The sequence below is a fragment of the Vulpes lagopus genome, chromosome 21, assembly GCF_018345385.1.
Source record: "Vulpes lagopus strain Blue_001 chromosome 21, ASM1834538v1, whole genome shotgun sequence".
In the NCBI taxonomy this organism is placed as follows: domain Eukaryota; kingdom Metazoa; phylum Chordata; class Mammalia; order Carnivora; family Canidae; genus Vulpes; species Vulpes lagopus.
The window spans coordinates 28,757,618-28,769,101 of NC_054844.1; the positions used below are offsets into that span (position 1 = coordinate 28,757,618).

Consider the following 11,484-nt stretch of genomic DNA (forward strand, 5'->3'; position numbering starts at 1 on the left):
TTTTTGTATTTATTGAGGCCTGATATATGACCCAGTATGTGATCTATTCTGGAGAATGTCCAGCATGTACCCAAAAAGAATGTGTATTCTGTTGCTTTAGATGAAATATTCTAAATACATCTGTTACGTCCATTTGGTCCAATATGTCATTCAAAGCCATTGTTTCCTTGTTGATTTTCTGCTGAGATGATCTGTTCATTGCTGCGAGTGGAGTGTTAAAGTTCCCTTCTATTATTGTATTATTGTCAGTGAATTTTTTTTATGTTATTAGTTGATTTATATGTTTAGGTGCTCTCAATTTAGGGGCACAAATATTTACAATTGTTAGATCTTCTTAATGGCTAAATCATTTAATTATGATATAATGCCCTTCTTCATCTCTTGTTATATTTTTTGGTTTAAAATCTAGTTTGTCTGGGAAGCCTGGGTGGCTCAGCAGTTGAGGATTTGCGTTCAGCTCAGGGCATGGTCCCAGAGTCCTGGTATTAAGTCCCACATGGGGCTCCTCTCAAGGAGCCTGTTTCTCCCTCTGTCTATGTCTCTGCCTTTCTCTGTGTCTCTCATGAATAAATAAATAAAATCTTTTTTAAAAAAAAAATTGAGTTTGTCTGATACAAGGATGGCTACTCCTGCTTTCCTTTGACATTTTTTTTTTTTTTTTTAGCATGATAGATGGTCTTTCAGCCCCTCACTTTCAATCTGAAGATGTCTTTAGGTCTAAAATGAGTCTCTTCTAGGCAGCATATATATGGGTCCTTATTAAAAAGTCCATTCTGATACCCTATGTGTGTTTTTTTATTTGTTTTTGTTTTGCAAGAAAGAATGAGTGTGATGTGGGGGGGCAGAGGGAAAAGCAGAGGGAATATCACGCTGGCTCCATACTCAGTGCAGTGCCCAATATGGGGCTCAATCTCATAGCCCCGAGATCATGGTCTGAGCCAAAACCAAGAGTCAGATGCTTTACCAACCAAGCCACCCAGGTCCCTCTCCCCATATGTTTTGATTTGAACATTTTCCATTTATATTCAGAATGATTATTGATAGACGTAAATTCAGTGCCATTGTATTACCTGTAATGTTGGTGTTTCTCATGGTGTCTTGTGCTCCTTTCTAGTCTTTATTGCTTTTGTTCTTCTTTTTTTCTTTTTTCTTTTCTTTTCTTTTTTTTTTTTTTTTGTTCTTTTTTGTTGTTGTTGTTCTTTTTTTTTTTTTCCATTCAGAATCCCCTCTAATATTTCTTGCAGGCTGGTTTAGTGAAAAACTTTAGTTTTTGTTTATTTGGGAATCTCTTTCCCTCCCATTTCGTATGACAGCCTTGCTGGGTACAGTATTCTTGGCTGCAGATTTTTCCCATTTAGCACATTGAATATATCATGGCACTCTCTTTTGGCCTACCAAGTTTCTGTGGACAGATCTGCTGCAAACATTATCGGCTTCCCTTGTAGGTTTCTTTCCCTTGCTGCTTTCAGGATTCTTTCCTTGTCTGTGTATTTTGTGAATTTGACTATGATATGTCTTGGTGATGCCTAGCTTTTATTGGATTTAATGGGATTTCTCTGTCCTTGGATTTCAAAATCTATTTCCTTCCCCAGATTAGGGAAGCTTTTAGTTATAATTTGCTCTGCTCCTTTTTCTTTCTCTTCTTCTGGGACTCCTGTGATATGAATGTTATTACACTTTAAGGAGTCACTGAGTTCCCTAAGTCTACATTCATGAAAGATTTATTTATTTATTTGTCATTAAACTCTTGTTTTAATGGATCTCAAAATTGTGACAGATTTCTGATCAAGTTGTTTCCATTAAAAAGTACTGATTTTAAAAACTAATAACTTAAAACTGTCACACATGCACACACACAAAAAATGGTCCACAAAACATTCTCCTTTCCTTCTGACGGTTTTACGACGCATTGTTATCATTAACCAGTCTTTTACTATTAAACTTAAATGGCCAATTAACACGAACAGTTCTGACCATTCTTCCACCCCTGATTAAGGCTGGGGTGGCAGGTATTGGGGATAATATTCATTTAGCCTTCTGAGCTTTCTGGGCAGGCTTGGTGACTTTGCCAGCTCCAGCTGCCTTCTTGTCCACTGCCTTGATGACACCCACAGCAACTGTCTGTCTCATGTCACGAACAGCAAAACGGCCCAAAGGAGGATAGTCAGAGAAGCTCTCACCACACATAGGTTTGCCAGGAACCATATCAACAGTGGCAGCATCCCCAGATTTCAAGAACTTGGGACCATCTTCCAGCTTTTTTCCAGAACGATGATCTATCTTCTCCTTCAGCTCAGCAAACTTGCCAGCAATGTGAGCTGTGTGACAATCTAGCACAGGTGCATATCTAGCATTGATTTGGCCCAGATGGTTCAGGATAATCACCTGAGCCATGAAGCCAGCTGCTTCCATTGGTGGGTCATTTTTGCTGTCCCCAGCCACATTGCCACGATGAACATCTTTGACAGATACATTCTTGACATTGAAGCCCACATTGTCCCCAGGAAGAGCCTCTCTCAAAGCTTCATGGTGCATTTCAACAGACTTTGTAACACTGTAACATTGTTGTAACATTGACCGGAGCAAAGGTCACCACCGTGCCATGCTTAAGAATACCAGTCTCCACTCGACCCACTGGGACAATACCAATACCACCAATTCTGTAGACGTCCTGGAGAGGCAGACACAGGGGCTTATCAGTTGGATGAGTTGGTGGCAGAAAGCAATCCAGAGCTCCAAGCAATGTGGTTCCACTGGCATTCCCATCTTTATGGGTGACTTTCCATCCCTTGAACCAAGGCATGTTAGCACTTGGCTCCAGCATGTTGTCACCATTCCAATCAGAAATTGGCACAAATGCTACTGTGATGGGGTTGTAGCCAATTTTCTTAATGTAGATGCTGACTTCCTTAACGATTTCCTCATATCTCTTCTGGCTATAGGGTGGTTCAGTAGAATCCATTTTGTTAACACCAACAGTTAGTTGTTTTACACCCAGTGGGTAAGCCAGAAGAGCATGTGCATGGGTCTGCCCATTCTTGGAGATACCTGCTTCAAATTCACCAACACCAGCAGCAACAATCAGGACAGCACAGTCAGCCTGAGATGTGCCTGTAATCATGTTTTTGATAAAGTCTCTATCTCCTGGGGCATCAATGATGGTCACATAATACTTGCTGGTCTTGAATTTCACAGGGAGATATCAATGGTGATACCATGTTCACATTCAGCTTTCAGTTTATCCAAGACCCAGGCATACTTGAAGGAGCCTTTTCCCATCTCAGCAGCCTCCTTCTCAAATTTTTTGATAGTTCTTTTGTCAATCCCACCACATTTGTAGATCAGATGGCCAGTAGTGGTAGACTTGCCCAAATCTACGTGTCCAATGATGACGATGTTGATGTGAGTCTTTCCCTTTCCCATTTTGGTTTAGGTTTAGCGGTGGTTTTCATGATACCTGAGTTCTGGTGGCAAACCCATTGTGAAAAAGAAGATTCCCCTTTTTAAATATTCATCCTAACCCTCAATGAAACAAACCCATTCACCCTTGCTTGTAGGGTCACAGCTTTGGAAGTTATTCCCTGTGATCTTCTTATTTGCTGCAAATAAAGTTTACTTTGCACAACTTAACCAACTACTGGTGTAGTTTCTATCAGTTAGTCATCAAGGAGTGAACTCATGTTGGTTCAGTCACACTACGATGACACACACTTGACTTGTGTCTTTCCACAATGTCAGCTTTATTCAATCATAAAGCAAGGTTAATGTAATTGTAAAGTAGGTTCAGAATTCCAAATTTACTGGCATTTCACTATACATTGAACTTGGATTCATACATCACAGAAAGGAAAACACAATCAAAGTCACACAACAGACAAGATACATTAAGTTGTAAAAAGTTAACGAACCAAATAGAATGAAGTCAGTCTAAGTACACAATTGAAGTGAAGCCTCTGTCCAGTCCAGGTCAGCTTTGGTGTGTACTGCTTAATATGTTCTAGCAGTGGAGGGCTCTATATTGTTCAGAGATCAACTGGGCAGAGCCTTCAGCTGCAGTTGCCTTTCAAATTTGGTCAAAGATAGAAGAGTCAAGGTCTAAAGAGCCTGAAAGTTTGATGCAGTTGTTCTCCCTTTTCAAAGGAGTTTAATAAATGTTAGGCCTTGAAGGCCCCATCCGGTTCTAATGATTCTCAGCTCCTGGTTCTTCCAGGTTTGAGTGGTTCTACTATCAGTCCTTGGTACTGATGCTCTGTGCTGGTTTTGGTGATATTTAGTCTTAGCTTCAATACCATTGTATGCTTACATCATTGCTTGACATGAGTGACTCCATATTGCTTTCTACATACTCCCCTTAGGAGGGTAACCTTGCCTAAACAATGCATTTCTTGCTAATAAATTACTTCTTTTTTTAATGCCTTCTCTCTGCCTTTAAAAACCTGTCTTTTCTCTAGTTCAGTGGAATTCCCTTCTACTTGCTAGAGAGGCTGCCAAATTCCTGAATCATTTAATAAAGTCAACTGGATCTTCCAATTTACTCAACTGAATTTTGTTTTTTATTTTTGTTTTTAAAAAGTTTTAATTTATTCATTCACTTAAGTAATCTCTATACCCAACAGTGGGCTCAAATTCATGACCTAGAGACCAAGAGTTGTATACTCTTCCAATTGAGCCAGCCAGGTGCCCTGAATTTAGTAGAAGGAACAGCGAATGTGAGATTTCTGAAATGGGAGCAATCTTGATATTAAGGAACAAATTTGAATTCTGTAGGAAAATGGAAGACATCATTTTCCATTTGATACTGCGTTGGAATGCAGAATGAAATGAAACAGATGTAAAATGAAATCATAGAATGCTGATGTGTTTATCCTGTGTGAGGTTTTAACTCATCACCAGGCATTCATGGTTTTTTTCTGCACACACACCCCAGCTGTACTACTCAGCTAAAAGGCACCACTTTGATATTCTCAATACAGACAGACCCACTCCCTCACCCACAACCTCACACATTGATTTACTCCACAGTTTCAAAATCAATTTATTAAAATCTCACTCTAAAATAGTAATTCAATAACAGTTGCTAAAAATAAAATAGAAACGACTCCAGTTACTCTACAATGGGATCTCACAGTAAAGTCAGCTAAAATACAAAGTAATCCACCATGAAAGAAGAACATTGATGGAACCAACGAGGTAAGTATTCATGTAAGGCACACTTGGTGACCAAAGCATATAAGTATGAAAATATGAAATGACTATCCGTTTAATATTCTAAAACCTCTTTATATTAATGTGAAATACTTTGTTAATCCTCTAATTGATTTATGTCCTGAAGGGTCACATAATGTAATGACAAGAATATAAATTAAGTTAAACAAAAGTCAGTGTATATCAATAAAGATAGCTTCTAATTTAGCTTTCTTTTTTAAAAAAAAAAAAGATTTTATTTATTTATTCATAGAGACACACACACACACAGAGAGAGAGAGAGAGAGAGAGAGAGAGACAGGCAGAGGGAGAAGCAGGCTCCATGCAGAGAGCCTGATATGGGACTCGATCCAGGGTCTTCCGGATCACACCCTGGGCTGCAGGCGGCACTAAACCACTGCGCCACCGGGGCTGCCCCTAATTTAGCTTTCTGTCTTACATTTGTTTCTTCAGCAGATATCCAATAAAGTTTGACCTTAATAGGGGAATAGCAGTAGAGAAGCACACTGTTCAGGCAGAGGGAAAATGACCAGTGTTGAATTCTGAATGACGCTGGGGTCAAAGCTTAGACAATGTCAGCTACTGTAGAAATCCTGAGAAGAGGAGCTAAAATGAGGGAGGTCCAAGTCAGTGAAAGGTTTACCAATCTTCCCCCAAAAACTATAGGCTAGGGGCACCTAAGTGGCTCAGATGGTTAAGCATCTGCCTTCAGCTCAGATCATGATATCCAGGTCCTGGGATTGAGTCCCATGTCCAGCCCCACATTAGGCTCCTGGCTGAGTGGGGAGTCTGCTTCTCTATCTGCCTCTCCCTGCTGCTCATGCTCTTTCTCTCTCTCTGTCTCAAATGAATAAATAAAATATTGAACAAACAAACAAACTTCAGGAAAACTAGGCATCCTAGATTTGTGTAGGGGTTCTATAATGAGATTACCCAACCTTATAATTGGATTAACCTGTCACTTTCCTAGGACTTTTTTAAAGAATTTAGGGAACTGCCTTTTTGAAACTCCTTTAATTCTTTATTAATATTAGACTACACCTCCTAGCCTGCCTCTTTTTTACAGACTAAATAATGGGTTAACAAATTCCCTGCAACCCATTTTTGTATAGCCTGTAGGCTAAGAGTGGTTTTTTAAATGGTTGGGAAAAAAAATCAAAAGAATAATAATGTTTAATGACCCATGAAAATTATATGAAAATCACATTTTAGTGCCCATAGTTTTATTTGAACATAGCCATGCTTATTTATGTATTATATGTGATTGTTTTTACACTACAATGGCATAGTTGAGTGCTGGCAACAGACATAAATGTCCTACAAAGCTGAAAATATTTTTTTCCTGGCTCTTTAAGAAAAAATAGTTGCCAACCAGATTAACTCATGCATGTAAAAGTCATTGTGAAGTTGGTAGATTAGCCAGGTAAGTGGTGTAAACACTAAATTGACAAGTTTTCTTTGGTGATCTTACAATGAGGAGGCTTTAAATAACAGACTATAGGTGTTCATTTCCCTTTAACAAATCTCTATTTCAGCCTGATACCAGTAAATATTTGATCATCTAGCTTCCTTTATTCTAATTGTAATGTAACTTCAAGGTAGGTCAATCTGTAGAGACAACATTCACATTTCCCCCTCTCTGCCACAGTGATTTTTACCTTACAAATTAGATTGGGCCCCTGATTGCAATTGGCTTCCTCGAGAGCTTGAGGGCTGGAAGAGAATGTGCTCCTCATGCAGAATTGAGCATTCTAATCTCAATGTAATTGTAAATTGATACACCAACTTTCCAACATTTCAAGTCCATCTCAATAGCCCACTTAACACTGGTTCATTTTCAAGAGATGGATTCACTCTTGGTGAACTCATGGCAGTACCTGGAATATACCAGGTTCCTAAGAAATTATATTGATTATTACTAAAGACTTACCTCTAGTGGAGATAATGAATTGATAGGAGATATTTTTCAATAAATTGCATACCAGTTTATACACTACAATGAGAGTCTATTCACTGTGAATCAGTTCCCTTAAGCTTGCTTTTTCCTAAATGTTCAAAGAAACTTGATGTCCTGGCCCTGCAAAACAAAGGATTAGAACCCAGAAATAATTTGTCTGAGTATTATTTATTATTTATTTACCCAATTCTTACTGAATATTTACCATATGCAAATCATTGCACTGGCTTCTGGTGTTCAAATATGAATAAGACATAATCTCTGCCCTTAGGGAGCACACAACACTCAAACAAAGTTGTGAATACAAAGATATAGATAGGACTTATGACAAAGACACACGAGGAGTGCCTTAACCTAATCAATGGAGACTTCAGAAATGGAATGCCAGGGCTAAGCTTCAAGAAATGGATAACAAATCTGAGAAAATAAAGACTGCTGGGAGTAGAGGAGGTGAAGACATGAACAAGGCAGAGACCAAAGGACATTATAGTTTATGGTGGAATGTATGGTACCCTGGGGTGATAAGCATGAGCCAGAGTAAGGTTTCATCTTTAACATTTTTAGGATAATGCCGGGGAGTCATTGAAATGACCACTAACATTTATTGAGCAGGGTACTGTTTTACATTCTTTAAGTCATTTAATGTATTCAGTGACACAGTAAATAGACACTATTATTAACCGCATTTGTCAGATGAAAAAACTAAGGCTTAGAGTGGTTAAGTAATTGTTCCAAGACCAGGGAGCAACAAATGGCAGAACATGGATTTGAACTAAAGTCTTTCTAACCCCATAGATATTCAATAGAAGCACTGTGTAATAATACCAAGCCCATATATTTTGAAGGAAAGTCACCCAAACAGCAGTCACTGATTCTTTCTGCTTTGATTTTCTTCTTCTTCTTCTTCTTTTTTTTTTTTTGAGACTGCTTTGATTTTCAAGTTAGACTTGGAGGAGTCATTCTGAACCCAACCTCCTCTTGAAAACAACACACAAAGCCCTTTGCATTTGAATTGAATCTACTTGAGGAAACATATGTGAAGAATAATACAAATGCCAAATACGGGCAAATTATATTTCACAAAATTTGTTTCCATCCTGCCCTTTAAAGATAATTTCAAAGATGGTAAATATCCCATCTAGTTTTTGCCTTTCACTTACTCCTTCATCAAGCCCTATCCAAAAGAGTTCCACTTTTAAATAATCAAGGTTTGGGATCCCTGGGTGGCGCAGCGGTTTGGCGCCTGCCTTTGACCCAGGGCGCGATCCTGGAGACCCGGGATCGAATCCCACGTCGGGCTCCCGGTGCATGGAGCCTGCTTCTCCCTCTGCCTGTGTCTCTGCCTCTCTCTCTCTCTGTGTGTGACTATCATAAATAAATAAAAATTAAAAAAAAGTAACATTTAATAGATAAATAAATAAATTAAAATGAAATTTAAAAATAAATAAATAAATAATCAAGGTTTGAGGACTTCAAAATAGAAGGGAAATAAACATTAGTGTTTTAAGTGACTTCAAGGGTCAATCTTCAGTATAAAGGACTGGGTAGCTCCAAGTTTACTCCCATAAATTCCTCTTCTAGGATTCTTTCTGGGAGAATATTTATTTAAAGTACAGTAGACACTTGAAATCTTTAGATTAACATTCCTAAGTGTGAAAAATTCATCATAAATTCCTTTAAGCAATTCGCAATTCTTCTGGGTCATAATTTTGGATTTTTAAGAGAGCAGGCTGGTCTCAAAGTCCAGAATTAACTCTTAGATCAAAAGCATAAACTTCAGGGAGTTAATGTCCATGTCTTTTTCTAGTATCAAATCAGGATAAACAATGCAAGACTCCTGCATGTCCTAGGATGTCCTAATGGACACTCAGAAGCTTGACTCTGTGTAAGATCACCAAATGGCAAGAATATGGGCTTCCAGAACAAAGAGTAAAATGTATTTTTGTTACTATTCTTGCTGCTCTTCAGCTTGTGTTAAAATCTCTTACAGCTTTCATCTAGCAGAATTGCAGGCCTCAGATTAAAGTACTCATTTTTCTAGGTAGTATTGAAACCAAAGAATATATTCTCCCAGACTAGCTTAAATTGTAGGTTCCTTGCTAAACTCGAACCTAATTAACTCTTAAGCCATCTACCTTGGATAATTAGAAACAGAACATCTGCCTCACCTTACACATTACATTTTTTTCCTTTATGACCCATTAAATTTCTGCTAATTACCACCAGAAAGGGGAGGGAGGGGAGTCAATTTATAACTGACCTTTGTAGGGGAGGAAAACTTTTCCTCTACCCTTCTAGATTCTTTCGGCTGGTCTATTAATTAAATTAACATAAGAGATTAACAGGAGAGAAACAAGTTTAATTATGTAGTATGGGGCCCCATAAGAATGTGAGACCCACAGACAGTCAGGCATTTGAGATTTATATGCCATCTTGAGCTAGGAAGAAGGAGGTCAGGCTCTGAGGCTTCAAAAAGAAGGAAAAAAATTCACAGGAAGATGGGAGAAACAAATGTTTGCCTTGCCACACAGGTAATGGACACGGAGAGGAATCTAATTCCCCTCCTCCCCCCCCCTTACCACATTTAGCCCATATTTTTTAGAGTTATCTCTGTTGATAATTGTCTTCCTGGACCATGACCTCTATCTAAATTCTTTTTTTTTTTTAAGATTTTATCTATTTATTCATGACATATATATATATAGAGAGAGAGAGAGACAGAGAGACAGAGAGACAGAGAGAGACAGAGACACAGGCAGAGGGAGAAGCAGGCTCCATGCCAGAAGCCCAACTCGGAACTCCAGGATCGCGCCCTGGGTCAAAGGCAGACGCTAAACCACTGAGTCACCCAAGGATCGCCCATCTAAATTCTTTTAAGCAGGTAGGGGGGAGATACCACCTTGCTGGCCTGAACCTCCTTTGGGAGCACTGCATGGGCTTGTCAGCCGAGGAGCCGCCCGAGATCTGCTGTTTCTCCAGGAAAGCTGAAGCTAGACAAGGTTTATAATGGTGCTCATTTAGCAGACAGCATCCACAATGTGAAATTCCTGCAGTTTCTAGGTGAGGCCCTTTCTTCAGTTTGCCCATAACTGGGAGAGGTACTTTTGCTTCCAAGAAGACTGAATTTTGCCAATTACTCTAAATCCAAATAAATATGCAGGTTTCTTAAACACACCCACCCACACACACACACACGCAGAAAAGGCCCCCAAAAACAGTCTTTTGGGCCTTGATTGATTTCAGCTCAAAGAAATCCACACTCCAAAGCGGTGCATGCTGTTGGGGCCAGGCGGGAAGGGAAACTCCTCAAGATGGGGGATACCCCAAAATGGCTGAGGTTCCTGTCACCACCTCCACTTGGGACGTCAATGGACCAATGACCTGCTGACAGCTTGACGCAGACCCTTAGACCTCTCCTTTGGACTTCCCCAACCGAACCCAATGCCCTTCAAACCCCAGAGGAGGAAGTCACCTTTGACTGGCCGAATTGCAATCCTTCCTTTGCATATGAGCCAACCAATAGGAAACCGTTCTGCCTTACAACGTTTTGTAAACCCCCTGCCACCTTGTCTTGGTGCGACTTCCCCGACTCACTCTCTCCCCCCGTGAGTCGTGGAACCTCGCCCGAGGGTGCCTGCAATAAAATCTGTTCTTGGACCCTTGCTTGCCTTGGCGGTCTCATTTCCATTTAGTTACTAAAAAACCTAACACATGCCCCTTCACCTTCTAGTTGCCAGCAAATTCAGTGTTCTCTTTTCTCACCTATATTCTTACTGTCTTACTCTAAGATCCTGGACAAAGTCTGTCATTGTATGCTGGCTATTAAGATCAAGGAGAGGTTTGCCTAAATTGGAACCGAGGATATTGTAGAAGTTAATGTAATATATTCAGAGACTCATCTAGAAAAATATTTGTGTTTCCAACTTTAAGTTGGGGAGTCCCTCCCCATGATGCCAGTGGGACTTACACTTTAATAAAAATATTCTTTATTTTTAAAAAAGATTTTATTTATTTATTCATGAGAAACACACACAGAGAGAGAGGCAGAGACACAGGCAGAGGGAGAAGCAGGCTCCATGCAGGGAGCCCAACATGGGACTCGATCATGGGTATCCAGGATCACGCCTTGGGCCATAGGCAGGTGCTAAACCACTGAGCCACCCAGGGATCCCCTAATAAAAATATTCTAATATTGTCCAGTTTCTATCTTATTTGGATCTTAGATAGTAGTTCTGATAACTGAAACCAACATACATTTCTGTCTGTATGTAAAACAATTCTGGAAGAAATAATTCTTTCCTGCTTTTGTGTTATCAATACTA

At 39.5% G+C, this 11,484-nt stretch overlaps 1 pseudogene; it reads right to left on the reverse strand.

The window, feature by feature from the left end:
- Nucleotides 1–2,151: 2,151 nt before the first annotated feature.
- Nucleotides 2,152–3,279, reverse strand: LOC121480305 (annotated as a pseudogene).
- Between the last annotated feature and the right edge of the window lie 8,205 nt (nucleotides 3,280–11,484).